Source organism: Uloborus diversus, chromosome 1 (genome assembly GCF_026930045.1).
Source record: "Uloborus diversus isolate 005 chromosome 1, Udiv.v.3.1, whole genome shotgun sequence".
Lineage (NCBI taxonomy): Eukaryota > Metazoa > Arthropoda > Arachnida > Araneae > Uloboridae > Uloborus > Uloborus diversus.
The window spans coordinates 1,323,365-1,349,738 of record NC_072731.1 but is presented as its reverse complement, the minus strand read 5'-3'; the positions used below and the strand labels follow the sequence as shown (position 1 = coordinate 1,349,738).

At 35.4% G+C, this 26,374-nt stretch overlaps 1 long non-coding RNA gene across 1 annotated transcript; it reads left to right on the top strand.

Annotated features, from left to right (window-relative positions):
• The first annotated feature begins 915 nt into the window (after positions 1 to 915).
• Positions 916 to 26,374, top strand: LOC129227659 (uncharacterized). Its single transcript, XR_008580863.1, has 5 exons — positions 916 to 1,140; positions 6,358 to 6,390; positions 19,007 to 19,030; positions 23,241 to 23,261; positions 26,210 to 26,374. It is a non-coding gene; the product is annotated as an uncharacterized LOC129227659 (long non-coding RNA).

Genomic DNA, 26,374 nt, shown 5'->3' with positions numbered 1-26,374 from the left:
AAGCATTCGTTTTAACGGTTGAACTAACAAATTGGATAAAAAGTAGTTTTTATCTTCTCCGCTTCATCCTCACATAAATAATAGATGATGATCGAGAAACCCGCGTGTTTCAACAATGAAACTCACGCCACGGCATGATAACTTAATAATATGTTTTGGCAATGTTTAACATACAGGGAAAGGCTTTATCGTGACAAGGCTGAACTCGATCCGACAACTTAACTGTTTTACTGGTAAGACTGATTTCAGGGAAATGAAGAAACGAAAAAATGCTCAACAATGAACGCTGCCTAAGCGAGCCATCAGCGAGTTTAGGGTTAATCCACTGGAGTTTGGTGATATTTTGATAGTTGAAATTGTAACCCCGAACATTCAATGGATTCGTTAAAATGTAGAAGTAATTTTCACCCGTCATAACTTGAAGAGCGACTTTCTAATTTGTAAATGTTGTCTGACATGTAAATAAGCATGTTTATACCAAGTTTCGTTGAAGTTGCGCTCCACTCGTGGCAGATAAAAGCATTGACCCACGCCAGTTAGTTCCAGTCACTGTCATTATCAGTCGGGAAACGAAGTTTCTCCATTCAATCACCTACTCTCAACAAAAGATACTGTGTTTCAAATTATTTATGCTTTATTTTCGAAAGCGCAGGTGATTCACACAATGTATCTGCAATCAGAAGATTCGGTCCTCACGCCTCGAATTACGCAAACCACACCTAGCGTGTTACATCGTCACCGGTGCCACGTGATTACATTCCTTGAATCAGGCCGCTGTCGCCCAACATTTTTTATCACCATTTTTTATCACCACCGGGTTGTCACAGGCATGCGCCTGTGCCAACCCGTCGGGCGGCTGCGCAAACACCAAGCCATCAGCACTTGCGGAAAGATATCGTCACATCCATGGATTTTGGAATTAATGAGGACGGAAGCTCTTCTTATGGTTTTTCTGGCGCGTATATATGAGGAGGCGCGTACCAGCAAATGATATTCGCTACCTTACGGAACCGACTGGATCCTCGAAAAACCATATCTTTTGTGACAATCACAACCTCTGAAACGCCAAGATGAAACTCATCGCCTACATCTTCGCAGTCCTCATGGCTCTGCTCGTAGTACTCTCGTGCTCACCTCTGGGTAAGATTCGACAACTGTTTCCTCATGCTGGACATTTTGGCGCAATTTTGGAGCCAACAGGATGGTTACTCGTTTAATTATGTATATCCTAATTATTTATTTGCACCAATTCTGTGATTCGTTATATATTCTTAATTTATTACATTAGCTTCTAGGAGAAAGCTGACTTTGTGTCCTCCCAATGTACGAAATGTTGGCTCACTTTGCCATTTCTTCAACTGCTGGACTTTCTCTGCTCAAATTTACACAATTCTTACTACAACATTTACCCTCACTTGTCTGGATTCCAACTCTCTTCTAAACGAGCCAAAAAAAGCTTACCCGAATGAACAATGTCCTAAAACGGAAGAACATGGAGTCAGTAATCTCTCCAGTGATCATTCAGTTCTACAGAGCTTGCTCACAGCAACCAGACCATCGTCAATACTTTCCTCCGAAGGAAGCTATTAGCTGCCAAATGAACTTCAGTTATTCTGCTTAATTAGAGAAAAACTCGACTACTGCATCACAGTCATCACCCCATTCACATCAACTGTTTCCTAAAATATCTGCATACTTCGGCACAGAACCGTATTCGCCCAGAAGGAGATTTTAAGTTTTCTAGAACAATAATTACTTTCCAACAAACATTTGAATTCATTTATCATTATAATTGCCCACTGACTCCCATGTGGACCGTTGCCATCCTGTTTTTCTTTGAATGGTTTACCTTAGTCTTTAGTTCTCCCATCAACCCACAGAAAATTACTAACGTCGCATTAGATCATTTCAATGTAACTATTGTTCATGAACTATTTAGGTTTTATGGATATTCTTTCTTCCTGAAACAAATTTTAAGCTTTCAAGACTAGTCACTAATTTCAAATTATTTGCATTCCTACGTCGCTATAATTTATCAGATATCTCGCACTTTTATGACGATCTTCAGCCATGTTCGTAACAAGTTTAAATTTTCAATGCTTCGCGTTAATAGATGAAAAAGCCGCAATGGGACGGAACTTTTTCTCAATTCCCAATCCAAACATTTTTTTTTTTTTTTTTTGCCCAAACCATAACCACTCGAATCTACCACCACGAGACCGGACAGTCAGCTTTCTTCATCGACACAATGTGAAAATTAAAAATAAAACCAACAGGTTTTTGGTCAAGGTATTTGTTTTTGCCCAAGTCATAACCATTTGAATCTGACCACCACGAGACCGGACAGTCAGTGTTATTCATCGACATAGCATGAAAATAAAAATAAAACCAACATATTTTTTGGTCCTAAAGAGAAAGAATTTGGATCCAAAGGTTTCCCATATTTTAGACGTCACTAAGTTTTCATTTAAAATGAATGCCTCTCAAGTTTCTGGAGCATGGGTTTCTGAGCTCTTGGTCTAGAGAGAAAATCAGAGCTGTCTTCAGGGCTCCATCCATCCGGTTTAACCGTATGTAGGGAGCAGGTATAGGAGAATCTGGAATGTGGAGTAGTGTTGGAGTCGCTCACAACTACCAAACCTGAAGCTCGCTTGAAGTTCACTCAGTCCCATTCCCTTCACGGCGCTTATAACAGAGCTTTGTTCAGTTGGTAACAAAAATCATAATGTTCACTCTCTTGGAAGATCTGTAAATGAGATTTCGGTCGACTAACTTAGTCTGGCTTCACTTAGCCCGATTCATTTACTTCTTGTGATTCAGGGCCTTAGAATTTGTTTTCTAACCATGGGAAAACATGAAAAATAAAAGGAAACTAAGAGCCAAGAATCGTCAGTGTCATTACTAGATGCTTATTTTATTAATCGTATCTGTTTTCCAGAAACCAATTTCTGAATGCTTGACTCGAAATTTGTGACATTTTGGCTAATCGAGGTCTTCGATTTTTAAATTAAAAAAAAAAAAAAAAAAAATGCGCCACACGGTTAAGTTTTGTAGACTGCATGAGGCTCACAGGCCGTAGGTTAGAAACCACTATCCTTCACGAACGCAGTTACATAAAGTTTAGGTTTTGGACACACACAGCTCATCCTTTTGACACTGATACTCGTGTCTGCACTATTTTTGTATTTTCATGGGGCCTCCGTGCTTCTCTGCGTGCAATTGCAGAAGCGGAGGTCGTGAGTTCGATTCCTATTGGAGCCCTAGTTGTAATTTCTTTCTTTGAGCTTTAATCTTACCTGAGTAGTCAATATACAGGGTGTTTCGAAAAGAATGACCTGATTTCAAAAAAGCAAATCTATTCTGATTAATCCGTTTCATTAAATAAAGGCACCGTTAGAATGGGAAAAATCGATTTTCACGGAGTTGCCAACAGGCTGTGCAAACTCTCTTTCTTTGCCCGCCATTTCAGTGTTCTTGAAAATGGCGACTGCGCGACAAAAATCGTATTGTGTTGTGTGTTCTACGCTTAACGAAATTCGAGTCCGTAACAACTGTTCAGCGTGATTTTTGTCGAGAATACCCTGGTGTTGAACCTCCTGCCCCCGAAGAGCATATTAGAAGATGATATAAACAATTCAAAGGCACGGGTTGTTTGTGCAAGCAGGATAAGCAGCTGATGCAGACATCCTTGCAAAAGTTTGGGACGAATTTGACTACCGTGTAGACATAAGCCGTGCATCCAAAGGTGGACATATTGAGCACCTTTATTTTGTATGTGAAAAGACTTTATTATTATCCATGTAATATTAAATTAATCTGAAGTGTCTATTTTCAATAGTTTTCATAATATACGCATTTCAAATCGAGTGATTCTTTTTGAAACACACTGTATAGTGAAAATTTGGAAATATTGTCGTTATCACGAGTACAAACGGAGACGAGGCAATGTACTCATAGGAAAAGAAATGAAATTTTTTGGAATTTCCACTTAAGTGTTGCTTTGTTTAAATTATTTTTTTTAAATATATCTACAGTGAAACTCCGTTACAATGAATACTAATAGAACGAAACTTCCGTTTCAACGAAACAAATTTTCAGTCCTGATTCCATTTCCAATACATTGCTTGGATTCCGTTACAACAAAATTATCGTTACAACGAGTAAAACTTGCGGTCCCTTGAAGTTCGTTGTAACGGGATTTCACTGCGTAAACATTTTAAGGGGAATTTGCAGCCAAAAACCTTTAAAAAAAATAACAATAATTTTCCAGTTCTGTATTTTCAAAATGTTCAAATCAATAGCTTACAATGGACACAAAAATCATGTCTCTATGTAGATTAAAAGCATTTCATTTTAACTATTAATGGAGCAGGAATGTATAAAAATGTAAGTACAATTTTACTTTCAAACGCGATTCTCTCAAAACATCAATTTTAAAAGCGCATGTTTTCCGTTCTAGAAAACCACTTCACATATCATACTTAAAAATGTTCACCACCATTTTATTTATATATTCAAAACTATACCGAAGTGAAATTTTTGCTTTAGGATTCATTTTTTTTCTGAGCAATTTCTGTGGTCAAATATGGTGGGTTTTTTTAGCCTACTTTCCCAGTAAAAGTCAGAGAAAGGAGGAAAAAGCATGAAAAAAGGCTAGATGCATATTTAAAAAAAAAAAAAAAAAAAAAAAAAACACGGAGGAAAAATGACTGACTCCGACTCTTGGGTATTCGACTGCGACTCTTTTATCTCAAAATAAGTCCGGCTCCGGCTCCGACTCCGCGAGCATCGGCAAAGTTGCGGACTTTAAGGGAAAATGACCGATTTCGACGCCGAGTCTTTGAATTAAAAACCTTCTACTCCCGAATATGACACCTTTGTCCCAAAATGAGATTGACTCGGACTCTGGCTCCGCAGTTATGGATTTTACTGTGAAGTAATTATTTTTTTATTTTCACTCTAAAGTTTTATTTTATGTATTCAGTTTTTGGCGGAGAATTTCGAGTCTTTTATGTTTCTACATAAACATTTCATTGTTTTTATTTGTTTTTGAAAGTAAATTAATTCATTTTTAAAATAATTTTTTGGCAACAGGGGAAAAACAAACGAATTTTTTTTGATATGATGTAAACTTTTTAATAAGCTTATTAATTTTAATTCTTTTTTTTTCTTTTTGAAAGCGATTAAAGATTTTTTTTTAATGGTAAAAATGTATTAGCTGCTTTGTTTAAAAGGTGTTGCTACTTTATTCGTTCATTTATTTATTTTTTACTCATCTAACTCTTTAGATGAGTAAGGCCTATTTTATTCCTAGAAATCAGCTTAAAATATTTAAAAATGTGATTGAAATTATTTGCGATTTTAGCTAAATTTGAGAATATTGATCTGATACTAGAAAGTCGATTTTGATATGCGGAAAGTTGGCTCGTTTAGTTCTGGACGGAACTTCTTGTTTTAAATTTAAAAACTTATTATCGATTAAAATTTAATGTATCATGAAATAAACAGAATCGCCTTAAAACTTCAGTAGAATCTTAAATATCCCCTGAAAGCACTGTGAAAATTGTAAGTTTCTGTCAAATTTTTTGAGAAAAAGGTACAGAAATTTTAGCAATTTAACATTGCGAGTGTACAAGGAATCGACTCCCCTTAAAGTGTTCAGATTTGTTAAAGTTCTAGCCCAAAATATCCTTTTTTTTTTTTTTTTTTTTTGACCAATCACGATTGCTTATTGTTCTCATTTGACTGTTTTGGTGTCCTATCATTTTATTTTCCCATCGTCACCCTCCGCACCATCACCGTCGACCGACTCCTCACAATGCTGCTCCTATAGCGAAAGACGTCTCCAGGTTGCATCCATGTCCTACACACACGCGCATGCATACACAACTACACACGCACACACACACACACACACATACCCCTACATACATACACAAAAACATACACACACACATACACCTACACACACAAACACATACACACAACTACCCACACATTCTTGCCTGCACACAGACACAAACACATATGCCTACACACACATACACATCCCCCCCCCCACACACACAGAGACACATTCATATACACAACTACCCACACACTTATGCCAGCACACAGACACAAACACACATGCCTACACACACATACACATACGCTCTACACACAAACACGCATACCCCCCACACACAAACACACACGCCTACATACACACACTCGTGATTGCGAAAAACATAATTTGAATTCAAGATGTCAAAATTCAAATTTTTTTTTTTTTTTTTTTTGCTTTTCCTTTACATATATTTAATAGTGAATGCATCAAGTGATTTTTTTCTCACATATGTGTTCTCTTCTTCCCAGCTCTTGTGATGGCAGGAAGAGCCAGGAATGGAAGTAAGTTATTTTTCCACCTCCTAAAAGCCGCGTTCACAACACACTTTTCGACCCGGTAAATCCCCGCTTTGGCTCCACAAAAAACCGATTGAAAAATTCCCCGTTTCCATGTAAAGAGAGGTTCTCCCATTATACCAGAGAAAGTGGTTTTTACTCGCGGCTAGCGACAGCCCCAAAAATTTATCACAAATGCTCTTTCTTCACTGCGCATTCATACTGCGCATTGCGGATGTCCGAGTTTCGGACTTCCGGCATCCATGTTGTTTGTTTACAGTTGTCATAGAAGTTGTCATTTATTGCATAAGACAAACCCGTTGTCGCAAAAAATAAGTGTTTAGTTTCAAACTGCTTGATTCTGATCGTATAAACAAAAATATAAATTATTTCTTCTTACGCAAAATAGATTATCGATCTGATGTTAACACACAAAAATGTCATTATTATTGCACTTAAAAATGATCTATCATCATTTGCGCTATATATATTCACGATCCACGACAAAATAAAAATGCTTGTAATGATGTTTTTGTTTTTTAGATATCTGCTGAAATTTACCTTCAGACCAGACTTATGCTAAAAATATTAAGATTAAGAATATTCTTGATTATAATACTGAGGCGTTTTTCAGAGAGTTGTTTTTGAAGATTATGGTAGAAAAGCGATTCTGAAAAATAAACTCCACTATTGTTGGCAATTTGACTTCACTTATTAGCAGGATTGCCAAACGTCCCAGATTTTAAGGTTCTGTCCCGTATAATGAAAAGCTCCAAGAGAACTCCTACAGAAGATCGTAGATTCTCGCTTTCTAATTGACCTACAGGGCCGGGGTTTTTTGTAAACAACATCTGATAACATGAAATAAATTAACGTATTAATTACAAATTGAAATTAATGCATTAATTTTTTTTTCACGTTCTCTCCGGGATACGAGCCCTCGGTCTCATAGTACTTTCGTAATGAGACCTCGGCTCGCCGGCCCTGCCTCGGTCTCATAACGAAAGTACTATGAGACCTCTGGCTCGCCAGGACCTCGCTCCGCTCGGTCCGTTATCCCTCCGACTGTTTATATACATCACAGTCGGATATAAGTCACAGTTTTTTATGCATTTGAGGAGACACCACAAGGGTGGCTCCTTCTGTTCAATGTACAATAATGACAAGTAATATGTATAAATTGACACCATTTTTGTGCCGGTTTATTAAATTTATATGTGACAAGATGAAACAGCACGTGCGAAAAAATCAACAACGCTAAAATGAATGAGCGAGCGCGGTTCGGCAATACGGCTACAGTTAAGCAAGTCTGCGCATGCGCATGTGAATCGGAGCATTTGTGATAAGTTTTTAGAGCTGCGGCTAGACGCCCGTGTGGTTTTTACCCAGCATCCTTAGCGGCTAGTAGGCGAACTTGTTTCGCGCAATGCCTTCTGGGTAAAAACGCCGCTTTCACTCCAGAAGCTAGCAGGAGTAGAAAGATTCCGCATAAACCCCGCAAGTAACCGGAATGCTGTGAAAAGCAGGTTTTTTCCACTTAACGTTAAATCCCGGTTATCACAAATTTGCCATTTCAACTGCGCTTGCGCGCGGACTTAGCTTTTTGGGCTTTCTGTTTTAAGATTTCGTGTTGCTTGTTTATATTTAAGCTGAGCAAGAGTCCCACCAAATTAATGAATGCGATTAGAATATTTTCGCAACGACTTCGTGACATATTTTATGAAACCACGGATATGATTAACTGATAATCTTAAGAGAAAAATGACACTTCAATATTTATTAGTTTGGAAATATTTATTTAACATAAAAAACATTTTTATTTAGGTTGAGGTTTCGGCTTTGTATTAGAAGTGATGCTGAAATTCTAGTACGCTCTTCTGAGGTTAAAAATTTGGTCCTGAAAAAGGACAGACGATTCAGACACCGAATGCATTAATAATTAACCTCTTTACTGTGAGAACTTCTTCGCCAAAAAAGGTCATTTTATGCGTAAACATTTTGAAGAGAAATGTTCACTTCCCAGCACACGTTGTGTACTTCAAAAATGATTGGAATATTAGTGCAGAAATCCGTCTTTTGCGGATATTTTACGTTAGGCGTAAACAACTTAGTATTATACATTTTTATTTAGGTTGAGGTTTCGGCTTTGTATTAGAAGTGATGCTGAAATTCTAGTACGCTCTTCTGAGGTTAAAAATTTGGTCCTGAAAAAGGACAGACGATTCAGACACCGAATCCATTAATAATTAAGACGCAAAATTCAATCTTTACCGAGGCCTAAAAACTAAATCAGAAAAAACTTTGTGATTTCTAATTTTTATCTTTTGCCATCTCATATTTATTACCAAATTTAAAATGTTTGTAATTAATTTAGCAAGAGTTTTGAAATCAGCTAAGTCCGCGCGCAAGCGCAGTTGGAATGGCAAATTTGTGATAACCGGGATTTAACGTCGAATGTTTTTTCCGGGCTCGAAAGTGTCCATGGATACGGCCCTAATAGTAACAGTTTTTCTCGAGATCTAGTTTTTTTTTTTTTTTTTCTGTTTGATTTTATGATTTTGCTTTCTGTTATGAAACGGTTTACACAAAGTGAGTAACATAAGCTGTCGACATATCTTGGAAAAACTCGATGATGAAATTTACACAACTGTGAATCGTTTTTGATCATACAACATTGTTGAAGTGTGTGATCAGCGCTTTTCCTAATCATTTCAGCAAACACATCTATATGAATAAAACAAAAAATATATGTATATGTATGTATATTTATATGTGTGTATGTTCCCTATACAAATCCAGCTTTCCTCGGATCTGGACCAAATTTGACGGGGAGGTACTTGGGCACCCGAGAAAGAACGTAGGGGGGGGGGGGGGGGGTGAACGCCAAAAAAGTACCGAACTGTTCGAATTTTAGATTTAGGGTCCGTAAATGTTATTTAATGGCTCTTTCTACCCGAAATAATTATCCAATCAGTTTAAATTTAGCACCACTCGAAAGTCTGCGAAAAATACCCCTGATATTGAATTAACTCCTTTGAATTTCCAAAAAAACTAAATCTGTAAAATCACCGGAAAAAAAATTAAAAGCATTGTTAAGCCTAATGGAACAGAAATTTTATACCGGAAATTTATCGTACTCATTTTAAATTAGCGTAAATAAAACCATTCAGAAGGTTGCCACTTTTTTTTTCTCGACTGTGACCAAAATTATTCTGTATTAGTTCCTCCTGTCATAATCATTATGAAAATGTCCCTCATTAAAACCGCTCATTTTACAGCATCTCGGTGAAATTATATTGCATTTACTGCTTAATTGGCTTGAAATGTTAAAGATGTTTTACATCCACATTTAAAGTAGAAAAGTGCATAGTACTGATGTACTTAAAAGTACAGATTAATTGACTTTAAAGGAAAACCTGGAAGAAGAGAAAGAACATTTCAAAATAAAGTCATACAAACTTTGCTATGAAAAATTGAAATTGGAAGGGGTTAGGGTGAACTTTTCAATTTCTCGCGACCCTCCAAAAGTTATTTTCTGTATCCACTCCTGAATGCTAGAAAGTCGCCGCAAAAGAGATTACATTGTTTGCCTTCAATGTCAACATTTTGATATATGTCATTGTATCAAGTTAGAACTAAATTTAATACAATGCATGTAACAAACGTATGGTTTCTAGTGAGCCGAATATGTCAATAGCAGATGCGAATCTTCGTTTTATTTATTTACTTGTTATGGGCTAACTCAAGAAAGCATTGTTTTACTTGAACCCAAATTTATGTGGAACTGAATTGCAGCACATGTCGTTTCACGCTTACTGGTTAACTCGCTAAAATTACACGTGTTTCAAATACAATTAAAATTGTTCGTTTGAGAAGTGACCACGTATGATATCCAAAGTAACTATAGTCGAGCTCGTTTATAACAAGCCCTGATTTAATGAGAACCCGGATTTAGCGTGGAAATAAGAATTAATTGTTTGGTACAATGTCAAATCTAAGGGAGCCCAACTCGCTTTTAACGAGCAAACCCCGCTTAAAACGAGCAATATTTTTGCGACTCATAAAACTTCTTTTAACTACCAGCTCAGCCTGCATCTTTTTTTTTTTTGTTTTTAGTGAATTTTCCTCTACATTCCAAAGTCAAACGATAGTTGGTGATAAGTCATAAATCCTGAAAACAAGTGATGGCAGTTTTTTTTTTAATTTGTGGAGTAACGAAGTATTTAAAATTTCTATAGGGTGTGTATTCATCAAAAACAATGACACAAGAAACACATTCAGACAGCTCAAAGCAAATTAACCAGTTTCTTTGGTGCTGTACAGAGATTTAAAAAAGGAAGCAAAAAAACAACGGTGATGATTTTTTATGATTTTTTTTTCATGAACTCGTTTTTTACGAGAACTCGGTTACAACGAGCAAATATTGCGGCCCCTTTGCACTTCTTATAAGCGAGTTGAACTGTACAAACCCAATCAATAAGACACACACAGCGCTGGGGCTTGCACAGAAATTTTGGGGCTCGTCACGAATGAACTTTACGGGCGCCCCTCCATTTTGCTTACCCTTACGTCTTTAATTGTATTTCACTCTCATTTAAATAATTTTGGGGCCCCTTCAGGCTCGGGCCCGGACCAAGAGGTGTCCCTTCTCCCCCCACCCTGTTCACGCACCTAACACAACATTCATCATAGATAAATTGGTGTGAGTAAAACATTTAGTTAAAATTAATGACTTTACATTAACTGCATTTACTTTCAATAATTATTAGTGTTAGTATTTTATCAATAAGAAAGTATGGTAAATGATTAGTTATGGGCGTGGTTAAAGGTTTTTCTTTCTTAATTTGGACTGCTGTTGAACGGTGATGCTGCAGTTCTAGTTCATGGGGGAAAACTACTTACGGTGTTACAGCTTATTGCGCTTTTATAGCTGTGAAACTTTCATTAATTCTCAACTATGATTTGTTAATTTTTTTGATATCAATTTAAATACGTGTAGTTATGATCACATTCGCTTAGTTATGGACATATTAAAAACTGTAGTAATGGTCATGCTAACTGAATTCAATTATTTTCAGCAAATACACAAAAAAGTATTTTGACAAAAACAGCCAAACCGCCAGTCGAAGCCTTCTTCTAAAGATTAGCGATCGCTATTCGCCACATGGAGACTAAATTAAAAAAGTGGCGACCAAAGTTATTACTATCAGTTCTCAAATGGTCGCCACTTGCCACTCTCCCAGCCCCACCTAAGCTACCAGCATTTATAAATTGTCAGAAAGCATTGCTTAATGTAAGGTGATTTCTTCCTAAAAAGGAGTATAGGGTTGCACGTATGCTTTAATATGCCTCAGAGGATCATAGCAAAATTTAATATGGTAATTCTGAGGCCACAAACAGTCGAATTCAATTTACGATTCGAATTTTTACACGATTAGGTTAGACAGCCAAACCGCCAGTCGAAGCCTTCTTCTAGAGATTAGCGATCGCTATTCGCCACATGGAGACTAAATTAAAAAAGTGGCGACCAAAGTTATTACTATCAGTTCTCACCTGGTCGCCACTTGCCACTCTCCCAGCCGCACCTGAACTACCAGCATTTATAAATTGTCAGAAAGCATAGTTTAATATAAAGTGATTTCTTCCTAAAAACGAGTATAGGGTTGCACGTATGCTTTAATATGCCTCAGAGGATCATGGCAAAATTTAATATGGTCCTTCTGAGGCCACAAACAGTCGAATTCAATTTACGATTCGAATTTTTACACGATTAGGTTAGACAGCAAAACCGCCAGTCGAAGCCTTCTTCTAAAGATTAGCGATCGCTATTTGCCACATGGAGACTAAATGAAAAAAGTGGCGACCAAAGTTAGTACTATCAGTCCTCACCTGGTCGCCACTTACCACTCTCTCAGCCCCACCTGAGCTACAAGCATTTATAAGTTGTCAGAAAGCATAGCTTAATGTAAGGTGATTTATTCCTAAAAAGGAGTATAGGGTTGCACGTATGCTTTAATATGCCTCAGAGGATCATGGCAAAATTTAATATGGTAATTCTGAGGCCACAAACAGTCGAATTCAATTTACGATTCGAATTTTTACACGATTTGGTTAGACAGCAAAACTGCCAGTCGAAGCCTTCTTCTAAAGATTAGCGATTGCTATTTGACACATGGAGACTAAATGAAAAAAGTGGCGACCAAAGTTATTACTATCAGTCCTCACCTGGTCGCCACTTGCCACTCTCCCAGCCCCACCTGAGCTACCAGCATTTATAAATTGTCAGAAAGCATAGCTTAATGTAAAGTGATTTCTTCCCAAAAAGGAGTATAGGGTTGCACGTATGCTTTAATATGCCTCAGAGGATCACAGCAAAATTTAATATGGTCCTCCTGAGACCACAAACAGTCGAATACAATTGACAATTCGACTCTTTTCACGATTAGGTTAGATAGCCAAACCGCCAGTCGAAGCCTTATTCTAGAGATTAGCGATCGCTATTTGCCACATGGAGACTAAATGAAAAAAGTGGCGACCAAAGTTTTTACTATCAGTCCTCACCTGGTCGCCACTTGCCACTCTCCCAGCCCCACCTGAGCTACCAGCATTTATAAATTGTCAGAAAGCATACCTTAATGTAAAGTGATTTCTTACGAAAAAGGAGTATAGGGTTGCACGTATGCTTTAATATGCCTCATAGGATCATTGCAAAATTTAATACGGTAATTCTGAGGCCACAAACAGTCGAATTCAATTGACGATTCGAATCTTTACACGATTTGGTTAGACAGCAAAACCGCCAGTCGAAGCCTTCTTCTAAATATTAGAGATCGCTATTTGCCACATGGAGACTAAATGAAAAAAGTGGCGACCAAAGTTATTGCTATCAGTTCTCAAATGGTCGCCACTTGCCACTCTCCCAGCCCCACCTGAGCTACCAGCATTTATAAATTGTCAGAAAGCATAGCTTAATGTAAAGTGATTTCTTCCCAAAAAGGAGTATAGGGTTGCACGTATGCTTTAATATGCCTCAGAGGATCACGGCAAAATTTAATATGGTCCTCCTGAGGCCACAAACAGTCGAATTCAATTGACGATTCGACTCTTTACACGATTAGGTTAGACAGCCAAACCGCCAGTCGAAGCCTTCTTCTAGAGATTAGCGATCGCTATTCGCCACATGGAGACTAAATGAAAAAAAAGTGGCGTCTAAAATTATTACTATCAGTCCTTACCTGGTCGGCATTCGCCAATCTTCCAGCCCCAACTGAGCTACTAGCATATATAAGTTGTAAGAAAGCATACTTCTTAAAACGAATTAATGTCCGTCAATAATTAAAGCTGAAACAGTTATTAACTGTATACAAACAGTTTGTTTCGCGCTCTTGACTCCCTTAAGAGATTTTTCGCCTCCAGCTCATGTGATTCCTATTCCGGGCTGATGAGTGCTAAAAAGCACGAAACTGCAGTCCTCGGATGAAATAACTGAGCTGGCGGTGTATTTTAAGTAGTTATTAACTGTGTTAAGTTAAATAATTCTGCTGTTTCAAGTTGAATAAGTTGTGTTAATTAACTGTGTTGATTTAAACAATTCAGTATTTGCAAAATTTTTCTTCACGATTATGCAATTAAAGTTACTACCGCTAATTAGCTGGATTAATATGTATTGAAACAGATTAGTTTTACGTTTCAGTAGTGATTTAACAGTAGCTGACTTAGAAATAATAAGTGCTTATAATTAAATTTGCTTTTACTATCTTTAACTTCTGGGGTGCCCGACCGGTGCTCGAATCGTCTAGTGAATACGACCGTAGAAAGTTCTAAATTAACTTTGAGAAATTTTTAAAGCAAACTTTGTATTAAAGCTAAATTTAAAGCAGTAGCATTACCCTGTTTGTAAATGTAAGGTATACTTTTTTCTGTTATACTAATTCTCATTTCTTTTCGTTTCTTTTTAGTACTTGCTCGTAAGTATATGAATACATTTTCTTTGATTTTCATTCAATCACAAAGTGAAAAAAAAATGCAAAGATTTATACAGTGGACGCCGGTTAATTGAATTAGTGGTTAATTGAATCAACCGCTTTAAAGAATCAAATCGTCGAAAACGGAACAAAATCCAGCTTTATTGTATTAGCCGCTTTATGGAATCAAAACTGTTTAGTACAAACGTAATTCATATAAGCGGCGGCCACTGTAATTAATTTTATTTTAATTCTGTCATGAATATTATTTCAAGAGGGAACATGGACTATTTTAGGCTATGAATTTAATTAATTTCATATTGCATGTTTTTTTTATTATTATTATTCAAGGTACTTGATTTTTGTAGGATATTGTTAATTGACCCTCAAAACTAAAAAATTCACCATCGCCGAATTTTAAAACACCGTGATTGATTTTTAATGAATTTTTAAAAATCCACGCTCAAAAGTGCGCTCTTCTGAAACGTCATGAGCTTACGTCACAGGGCACTAATGGGCAGCCTTCCGCCGAAGATCACTTGTTTTCGCTACGGACATTTTGAGCGCGCCGATATTTTTATTTTTTAGAAATTCAATAAACCTTTTGAACACACTATGGAGGCCAGTTTCGTTAAAGCACAATCTAATAATCTTCCTCAAGTAACATCAATGATGGTATTCGAATATTTCCGAGAGGATGAGAGGTTTAATGTTCCAGAAGCGCGAGGAGTTAAATGCGAGGAGATAAGCATTACGTTTTGTCTTCGAAGCCAACTGCACGTCCTTCGGCTTCTCCCGCGGCGGAAGAGCGCATGACGCCACTTCCTGTGCCATTTGACGTCATAATCGCCCTAACTTTAAAACTTTATCATATAAAAATAAAAGTGAAAAATCGAAAACTTCCCTATTACAGCCATTTGTTTCTTAACGTCATAAAAAGTTCACCCAGATCAATACTAAGACACGTTAAAAAAATCTGTTTAGAGAAGAACGCATGTAAACATTTTTTTCCTGCTCTGTTATTCAAGAAATAAGAACTGGAATTCAACATATCTCAATGTTGAACTCTAGTTAGGGCAAAGCTAATTTGGCAACACACACAATGATCAGATTCTTGCAGCTTTCGTGACGCTGACAAGTTAGATTTGCTCTATCTGGTAAATAAAGTATAAATTACTCTATATATTGATGTAGAAATTACAAACCCACTTTTTTAAAGATGCCATAGTATTGAACTAGAACAGTGCTATGCTGGAGTTGTGGTTATTCCTTAATGACGATAACATTATTTCGGCAATGATAGCAATGAAAAAAATAAATACCTTGTTTTTTTTTTTCTCTCTTTCGTTTACGACCTGTCATTCTTCTGAAACGGCGATAAGTTCCAATCTTATCTTCTGTATGCTCCCTTAAAATTTTGAACTGAAATATCTCCTTGAGTTTTGGTCGCACAAATGTCAAGTTTTTGTGTCAGTAATGGTTTCCGATGGAGATTGTATCTTTAAATATAAGTTACGGGACCTAGGGCCCTTATAAAATGTTAAATTTTGTAGGGTCCGTCGGGGTAATTTGGGTAGTCGGGGTAATTTGGGCATAAGTTATATTTTATTGAATAAAATCCAAACTATTCATTTGATACACCTACAAAAAATCAGTTATAAACATCATCCTTACTTATGAATATATGCTGGAAAATGTTGCCAACACTCTTTTTGAAATTGATAAAAAATAAATTAAACTTTTTGGTGATATTGATGCAATGCAAACCAACTACTTCGAAATAGTGCTTCAAATTAACCTGCCACTCTATGATTTTTAAGTTCATGTTTGTAGACATTACATATGTTTACTTTAATTGGGCATTAAATTGAAACATTTGACCTAATTAGTTTTAAAGTAATTAATGATTTGAAAACATGGGGTAATTTGGGTATACATTACAATATACTAATCAGAAGGACAAATAATAATTTTATTGGACTTCAAACATAGGATGTACAGTCGAGTCCCGACTTACGCGAGAGATGCGTTCCAAGACTCCTAGCGCAAGTCGAAATTTCGGGTTGTGGAAAAATATATGCTTTGAATTTTTTTAGAAGCATACCAAATTCTTTTACACACTTATAAACACCCCCAAACTGCTTTAAAGCATTCCTCAACTTTACACTACAGTTTCCTACGCAAAGAAATGAACTTTTACTGTATTTAAAAAAAAAAGAACTGTTTAACATGAAGTACCAGGTGCATAAAATGAATGATCAATAGGAGGAAAAGACATAAAATAAAACAACACGGCACGCACAGTATGAAGAAAAAAAATACTGCACTATAATATTACTGTACAGTAAATACAGTACCAATATTTATGAGTTAAAAAATGAAGATAATGTTGATTTAAGCTCCATCATAAGATCGTTATTCTTATCAAATACATTTTTAAATACGGTTGCTACGTTTCAATTTGTGGCAACAGCCCTTCCTTCTGATCTATTTAATCCACAATACAAGAGCAGCTTCCATTTTAATTTTTACTTTGCTAGACTGCTGTGCAAGCTTCAGTATTGAAACTGAGTTCTGAAATTTTAAGGAAATCTTTTTGTTTTGACTTTTAATTGTACTTATGGAAGATTCACTCGTACTTATTGCCGCACTACCCCTACCGTCGATTTTTTTTTTTTTTTTTTGTTTAATTTGTAGTTGCAGCATATCGAGACTCTTGGTTTTTTTTTTTTTTTAAATCAGAAACTTTTTTTTTTCTTACCTTCTTCACTAACTTTAGATGAAGGTACCACTAAGGTGCCATTATATTTAAACTTTTAGACTAATTTGGTGTGGGAACTTTCGCTGTCACGCTGTCAGTGATACTTAAAGGGATATGTAATAACATTCACGAAATCAATATATAGTAGCCAATAACGAAGCCGATACTTCCTTCCAAAAAAATTCGTGTTGTGAACTAAAAATTCGCGTTCACTCTAAAATTCGTTACTTGTGAAAAATTCGCGTTATAGCCATTTCGCGTAAGTCGAATCGCGTTGTAGCGGGAGTCGACTGTATGTGCATCCTCACTACCCAAGGTAATATATGCTAAAAATGAATTGGAAGGTTGTTTAAATTTTCTTAAATGTTCTGTAACAAAAAGCTACTTCGCGTTCATTAGCGGTTTGTCTTATTGTTCTATTTTCAGTCTAAAATCTATTTTAATACTTAGACAAATTAGTATTCATACTACCCATTATTTCTATTGTACCTGCATTCAACCTAAGTTTGAAAGCACTGAGTGAGATTGTTATTAAAACCATGCTTAGCTCTTTAACCATCACTATACCCAAATTCCCCCATCCACGGGGTAATTTGGGTATAGTGAAACTTATGTTTACCATTTATATGCAAATGGGTCTATTAATATGTAATTTGTAGAAAAATATTCTGGAAAGTCATAATGTTAAGCTGAAATAAGAAAAAGAAGAAAAAATGTATACATAAATTTATTACAGAACTGGAAAGTTTAAAGTAGGCCATTTTTATACCCAAATTACCCCAACAGACCCTATTCTTTGATTCAGTTTTAATTTTTGCTTCAAACTTTCAATATCTTATTTTTGCATCTGATTTTGAACATTTTTGCAATTAGAAGTATGCATCTAGGACTAACGGTTGCGAAAATAGAGGTTTTGCAGGTTAAAACAGAACACCCTGTATACTTTGACTTAAAAAAAAAGGCACAGATAAGAAGTGTATGCACGAAGTTTTCCAGTGCGAGCGAGGGGAACTATGAGATAAAAAAAAAGACTGTGTCTAAATTTGTTGCTTAAATTCATACTAGGGTAGCCGAAGATCTATCCCTGCTCAGTTAACTGTTTTGCAGATGGCGATACAGAAACACTGTACGACAATGTGTTTCGAAAGAGCCATCTTTTAGATTCCAACCTGATGAGAGAGGTTACTCACCTAAAGAAATAAAACTTGACGAAAAAACCACAGAACCGTTATAAAAAGGAGAAATATTAAATCCTAGAAACTTGAAGCTAGGACAAAAGTGTGTCAAATTTGCGACGAAAGCAACGAGTAGAAGCTGAATCCGTAACATAATTGGACAGATTATTTAATCAGATCTGATGCAATTTATTCAATGGTACAATGTTCCCTACAGATATTTTTATTGTCAACATCAACAAACGAAAATAGTGCACCAAAAATAAGCTGAACGAAATACGCGCATCAACTTTTTTGTTTTCTCCCTCACCCTCATTCAGTTAGAATCGTCTCAACAAAACGCTTGAAAATTCCACAGCATATATGATTAGACAGTATTATTCTAACGATAGCTTCATGTGGAGACTTTTGGTTATGAAACCTTATGCAGCATTCGGAATCTTGAAAAAAAAAAAAAAAAAAAGGTGATACTCCGAAATGTCACCAAAAACTTTCAGAACTGCAAGCCTCTTATCTAGTGTTTTATAATTCTGATATGTTTTTCTCTGATGCATATTTTTGATGCTTGCAACCTATTTCCTTCTTTCTCTTTCTAAGCTGCTGACGGTAAGTAGTCGTTTTCTAATGTTTTGCATGGTTGTTTGTTAATTTAATTCGTATTTCAAATTACTTAAATAGTAGTAGTGAACCACTTTCAATATTTATCTTTCCTCCATTTTTAGGCCCTTCAACTGCTCACACCGGAAGTAAGTCAATTTTATTGATTGATCTCAAAATGACATTTAATGAAATTTAAAACTTACGGTTCGGCCACAAATCTATAAAATTACTTATTAGAAATGAAGGGGAACTTTCGGTCGAGATCACTAATTTTTGGTGCTAACCTTTCAACATTGCAAATTATGTTTGGTCAGCATTCTTATTTTCGTTAAAGGATGTGTTTGCCTGTAGTTTGGGCAAACTTAACCTGGAAGCGTCATAATGTTGTGATTAAGGAGGTCCGGGACACATTTTGAACAGCAATTTTACTAAACTAGCGGTACCGCGCGACTTTGCCCGTAGTAGAAAAATTAAAAGGTGATTTGGTTCGCCTGTATATTTACAAATAATTTATGATGAATTTCTCCCCAATTTGCTATATTCATTTGCTCACCCATGTTACGGTTCCACGTTACGATAATTTCGTAATTTATTCGTCCACGTTGTGATAATTTGCTCGGTACAATTTTCTTAAAATTGGAATAGAAAAAGGACTAATTTGAATTTTTGAAAAATCGCTTCGAGGTACACACTCCTATGCTACAAACTAATTTTGTACAAAATTTCATGAAAATCGGCCGAACGTCTAGGCGCTATGCGCGTCACAGAGATCCTGACAGAGAGAGATTCAGACATCCCGACAGAGAGAGATCCAGACAGACTTTCAGCTTTATTAGCAGTAAAATTTTTGAGTTTTGAAAATTTTTGCACTGATTCACCATCTATTTAATAAGTAAAATCATAGCATAAATATAAAAAAAATATTTAAATTTTATTAATTTTCTTTAAAAAAAGGATTGTTTTAAATCACAAAAACTCAAAATTTTCTTGGTCAATTTTCAAATTATTTTCAAGAAATTATGCACAAATATCTAAGCTTTAATTTTTATTTAACGATTTAAAAAATATCAATTCAATAAAAAGTAAAAAAAAATATTTGAAGAAAAATTTCGAAAAAATCAAAGATCAATATTTTTTTGCAGTAATGTTTTTTTTTTTTTTTAATTTTCCGAATAAAAATCAAAGTAAACTGTTTGAAAAAGATATGCTCCAAATTTCATTACTTTATCAGTTCTCGCCGTATAAGAGTTTGAATACAAAACATTGGAAAAACTGCATCATGGAAAAAAACGCTTTTGAAGTTTTCAAGTTACAAATAATATTAGTTAAATGCCTCTAACAAAAATAAATATGTCCTTCGTTCTAACTAAGATAAAAACAAGATTCAAACGTCCTTTTAAGCAAAAAAGGACGGAGAAGTTTTTTTAAATGGTAAAAAAAAAATTTGCAAAATTTGACGATTTTTGTGTCTCGTTCCCCCTTAAGCACTGCGTAATTTTCTCAAAGCTGCCAGGTTAAGTTTGTTCCAACTGTAGTTGCCGATTTGACCAAACATGGCTGCTATATTTGGACCATTTTCTTTGTGGTTGGCGGGGGGAAATTATTAAAATCACTGAGCGAAAATTTATCGGAAAATGTTCGCGGCCTTTGTAAAAACTTCCCTTGCCGAGAGGGCCTCTTTATCGCAATTCTCGTGTTTACATTTTTATCTCTCTCTCTCTCTTTTTAAAGTTCATAAGACGGATTACAAAGTGTCGAGAATCACTAGCAGGCAAAAATATTTTACGTAAAAAATTACATTTAGTGTATACCGCTATGAAATTTTTATTTCTTACCAACTAGAATGTCACCTGTCAAGGTATGTTGGGTGAAAATTGCTTCTACATTTGAACGAAACCATTGCCTGTTTGGTGATACTATATTTGAAATTTTGTCCCTAACTCCAGTGGATTAACTCTAAACTCCAGTAGGTTGCGTTCATTGTTGACCATTCTTTTGTTTCTTCATTCCTCTGAAATGAGTCTTACCAGTAAAACAGTTAAGTGACCGAATCGAGTTCAGCCTTCTCACAGCCTTTCTTTGCATGTTAAACATTACCAAAACATACTATCAAGTTATCATGGCGTGGCGCGAGTTTCATTGTTGAAACACGCGAGTTACTCGATCATCGGCTATTATTTACATGAGGATTTTAAATGATGGGAATTAGTAATCTGGTAGTATTGTTTTTAGATGAAAGTTTGACATTTAAGTTTATCTGTATAGAATTTTTGTTTTGTTTTTATTTATTTATTTATTGGAAAAATGTGAGTTTACACACACACACACACAAAAAGAAAAAAAAAAGTTTTTAAATACATAATTTGCTTGAGTTGAGCCTCAGAAAAAAAAAGAACGAAAAAAAAAAGAATGACTGCAAACCACAGACGTTTTGTAACCACGACGACAAAAATTAGTTTTTCTATAAAAATATTAAGAACAATGAGCTAGACTTGTTCTTGTCATCATGGTAATCTGTCAAAATCAGAGAAACATCCAGAACGGTCAAGTGAGGATAATAAACAATTCGTGATATCTCAAAATATAAATATTGTTTCGATTTCGGTGTTTGGCGAGAAATAGTTAGGAGTAAAATGGTCGAATAAGGTTTTTTAAATAGAGGATCAGGAAACAGTTACGTCACAAATGGTTGGTGGATTCCATCTCTTCTTTCTTCGATGCATTATTTCGGTAAAATAGTTCAACTGCGTTAATTAATGAGATTTAAAATTCTTTGTTCTTACATAACACATAAAAAAGTATTTTTTTTTTCTAAAAGAGCATGCTTAAAAACATAGGATCTGAACATTTTTTAAATAATTTGACTAAGTTTAATATTTTTAAAGAATTATTTTAATCGGTGCGCTTTTATTGTTTACGCTTCTGCCGATGACATCACAAATGATGAACTGCCATTCACAGAGTACTATATTCAATTCGCTTCTTGATTATCATAACGTGGGAAGGCGGTAGGTAGATGCGCCAAAGTGCGTCATTTGTGACATCATAAAGACCACGCCTTATTTTCAAAATAAGACATTTAAGGAAATTAATTAAAATTAAGCGTTGGGAAAATGAAGGTTTTTTTTCTGCCTCCATATTTTTTTTTTGCTTATTCTATCAACTTTAGTGACTAAAAATAGTACTTTTGACTGAAGGAAACAACCCCATTACGAGTTTTTTTTCTTTAAATAATTCTATTAATAATAAAAATGTATGAAACATAGTTTTAAAAAAAATTACGTTTCGCTTATTGCTTTTTTAAAAATGCAAGCATTTTTGTTTCATCCAGAAACTCAATCTTTTTTTTTTCTTTTCTTTTTTTTTGCATTGAGAAAGGGATTCCTTTCCCTCCGAAACATCTCAGTATGTGAAAATTTGTGCTTTTTTTAACGCTGTTATACATTTTTATTTTTTTACACAAAGGTATTAATCCCGTTGTAACTATTTTCAAATCTTCAATTCTGTAAAATCTATTCACCTGCACACTGTTTTGCAAAAAATATCAGAAAAACGAAGACACACTCAATAGTACAAAACTGACGAAAAATCACAAAAGTTGATGCAGAACTTATAGTAAATGAACCTGAACGCCTGGAAATGCTGAGGAATGCATACACCAAAAGATTATTTTCTTTTCTTTAACTAAACACCATGCGTTCAACTTTTTATGAAGATACAAACTGCGTCCCCCGGCTTTGCACGGTTTACCTCTAAAATAAGTTATGTCAGGTGACGCGTGATCAACAATCAGGATTGAACAAAAAAAAAAAAAAAAAAAAAAAAAATCAGCAAAATTTTGCGGCAGATTGCGGAAAAATAACCAAAAAGGAAACACTTTAAATCTTCTGATTACAAGAAAAGCCTCAAAACAAAACCCAGATTTTTATCTATTCGTATTCGAGAAAAAAATCGCAACAGATCTTTCTCCTCAATGACTTTACGCTACAAGTTTTAATAAAAGCATTGTTACGGAAAGTTGAGAGGAAGCACTGAATAATAATTTGAATGGAGGAAAATCTTCGAAAAATAGGGATTTTATGTCGAAATCTAAGTATTAGAATCAATATATAGTTTCTAATTTCTCTCTCCGCTAATTATTATTGGAGTATTATGTTAAATAGCCAACCATAAAGACGGGAAAACTTCGAATCTATCCATACCTGCTTCGATGGTTAATTCACTGGCGTTCGGGAGAAGTAACTCGAACATAGGTACATACATAAATACATACGCTCAGTTTTTAATTACATAAGATATTATCTAACTAATATAATATTTATCAAGCTAATAATTTGCATATTATTTATTTTTCAGGAAGTGCAACATAAAACATGCGTAAGTAATTGTTTCTTATTCTTGCAATAAGATTTTTGTTCTTTATACACTGAATCATAACTGATGTTACATTCAGTAACCCGATGTTTTCCAGACAGGAAGGTCTGGCTTGTAGAGAATGCGGGACTTTGACGGAAGGGAGGAGGGGAAGCAATAGCAAATATTATGCTGTAAAACAAACCTCAAAAAACACATTTAATAAAATGGTATGCTGTATGAAACACGTACCTTTTGTCATTACTTAAGACTTGTGAGATTTGGGGAGTTGCAGAAAATATTAATACATCATGACGAATGCTTTTTGACGTAAAAGAAAAATGAAGTGATTTTCTGCAGAAGAAAGCCACAGGATGCAAAAGTTGAGTTAAAAAAACCGTCGCATACGACGAAGGTTGTAAAACAGGTTTTATGAAGAAATAAGTATGCACTTTTCAGTATGATGTAAAATATCAAATACAGGATTTTAACACTATCAGCTTTCTCTTACATAACAATTATTCGACTCGTATATCGCTCACTGATGACACTAGAACACCGTATTTTGAAAAAAGAAACAAAAAAGCAGCACTGAAGGAAATGAAGAGTTTTGTTTAAATATTGCAACATACTCGAAAAATGTATGGCGTGTTACGATAAATAATGGATTTTTTCAGTGAAAAATAATGAATTCAAACTTTAATTTTACATTACGAATGTACACAACCACGCAGCGCTATGTAAATCAACTTTGTGACAGCATTGTGGAATGAAAGAACAGATTCAGACTTTAAAATGACAATTATTTGAAGCTTTGAATGTTTTGTGGTGGTCCCCTATACTGAATGCGGTCACCAGTGAGCTATGAAAAGCATGGTTAATTTTCATGCTTTAGATTTATTTTCCGTTAGTTCATATCAGGGTTCTTGACTGAAAAATGCTAAGATCCACATTAGTCCCCGGTGACTAACACTGACTTTTCCATTAATTGCACTCCAGTTTTAAGTGATCGACAATTAACTTTCCGTTCAAGACGCTTCAGTGTTCAGTGATCGACACTAAACTTTCCATTCAGATCCCTTCAGTGTTCAGTGATCGACACTAAACTTTCCATTCAGGTCCCTTCAGTCTTCAGTGATCGAGACTAAACTTTCCGCTCTGGTAGTGTTATTTAGTGATTGGCACTAAATTTTCCGTTCATTTCGCGCTAGTCTTCAGTGATCGGCACAAAACTTTCCGTTCAGGTCACTTCAGTCTTCAGTGATCGAGACTAAACTTTCTGTTCTGGTAGTGTTAGTCTTCAGTGATTGGCACTAAACTTTCCGTTCATTTCGCGCTAGTCTTCAGTGATCGGCACAAAACTTTCCGTTAAGGTCGCTTCAGTCTTCAGGGATTGACACTCAACTTTCCACTTTGGTCTCTTCAGTCATCGATGATTGACAGTATAAATGCAATACGAGGCTAAAAAATTGCATTGTTATTTTTAATTCAGCTACACTTGTGGCTAAGTATCATTGATTAATATCGTTTTCTACTAATTGCTGTGGAAGGTACAAGCTTTGCAGAATTGAGTAAAAATTATTACATTAAATACAACTGTCATACAATCACCAATGAATTAGAAACCAAGATCAATATTTTATTGGACTACCTTTTGCACGGATAACTGATCTGATTTGCTTGGGCATCGAGTCTAGAACCTTCTGGAGTGCATTTATATTCAGAGAATATAATGCATTGGCTATGGAGCTTTTTGGATCTTGTAAATTGGATAGAAATTGGATAGAAGAGGAAAGTGCTGTCAGATGCGTCTTTCCACCATGTCCCACATTTTCTATGGGCTTAAGATCCGGGCTATGCGGTGGCCAAGGAGGGTGTTGGAAGCCAGACTGATGCTTATCGAGCCAGTTTTTCACACCTCCGACACGATGTATAAGTGCATATTTTGGGGGGAGCTCGGGGGGGGGGGCATGTGCCCCTCCCCCCCAAAAATCAATTAATTTAAGTATTTTTTAAATTATTTTTTAACTGATTTCTCCATCGAATTTTTTTATATAATTATTTAAAAAGAACACAAAACACACACAGCATATTTTGAATAAAAGTATTTTTGCAAAATCAGAAGCACTGGAGTCGTTGGCCAAAGTGGAAGAATACATTTAACTCGCTGGTTTTGAATTCAAGGGAACGTAATATCATGATTCGTCCATTAGTTCTTCTATGATGAAACCAATTATTAACATTTTTATTAAAAATGTTAATTATTGGTTAACTATGGTTTTCTTTATCGTATAATAGTAAAATGTAAATTAATTTAAAACACTCAAATGAGGTATGGGATTATTTAATAACCTTGCCCTCGTGCTATAATCATAATGACAATTTTCCTAATTAAAACTGCTCATTGCATAGCACCTCGGTAACATTATATACAGGATTCAGTTCTTTATTGGCTTGAAACGTTTAAGATGTTTTACATCCATATTAAAAGTATATTGGTGTATGTTATTTATGTACTTGGAAAATTACATTCATGGGCCTGAAGGGATCCAATAATAATAATAATAATAATAATAATAATAATAATAAATAAAGTCATGAAAACTTTCTTATGAAACATCGTATTTGGGGGGGGGGCATTCAATTTCCAGGGCCCCCTCCAAAAGATTTTTCTGTATCCGCTCCTGCATGAAGTATCCGTCGCCACAAGGATAAAAATGCAACATTGCAGGGTGCACTTGCTCTGCCTATCTAGGTATCGCATGGCTGTTTGTTTACCCTCAAAGAATACCAGGGCACTACTTTCATGCCAGCAGAACATGCTCCATATCATGATACTCCTTCCAGACCCTTGCACACTGCACGCATCTAAATGCAAATCTGAAATAATTCTAATTCATTGGTCATTGAGTGAAATGATTGTGATAATTAGTAGACTTTCATGCTAACCGTTCTTCATTTTAACTTTCCAGGCTGAACGAATAATGAGACCGAGGGGTAACTATCCTGTTGGTGGTGTTGCTTTCTTCCGGGCAAAATCAGAACTCAAAATAGAAGAATCCTGTCGAGGTTCTCTCTGCTATAAGCTGATTTTAATGTAAATTATAAAATAATCTAATAAAAATGTAAGCTATCGA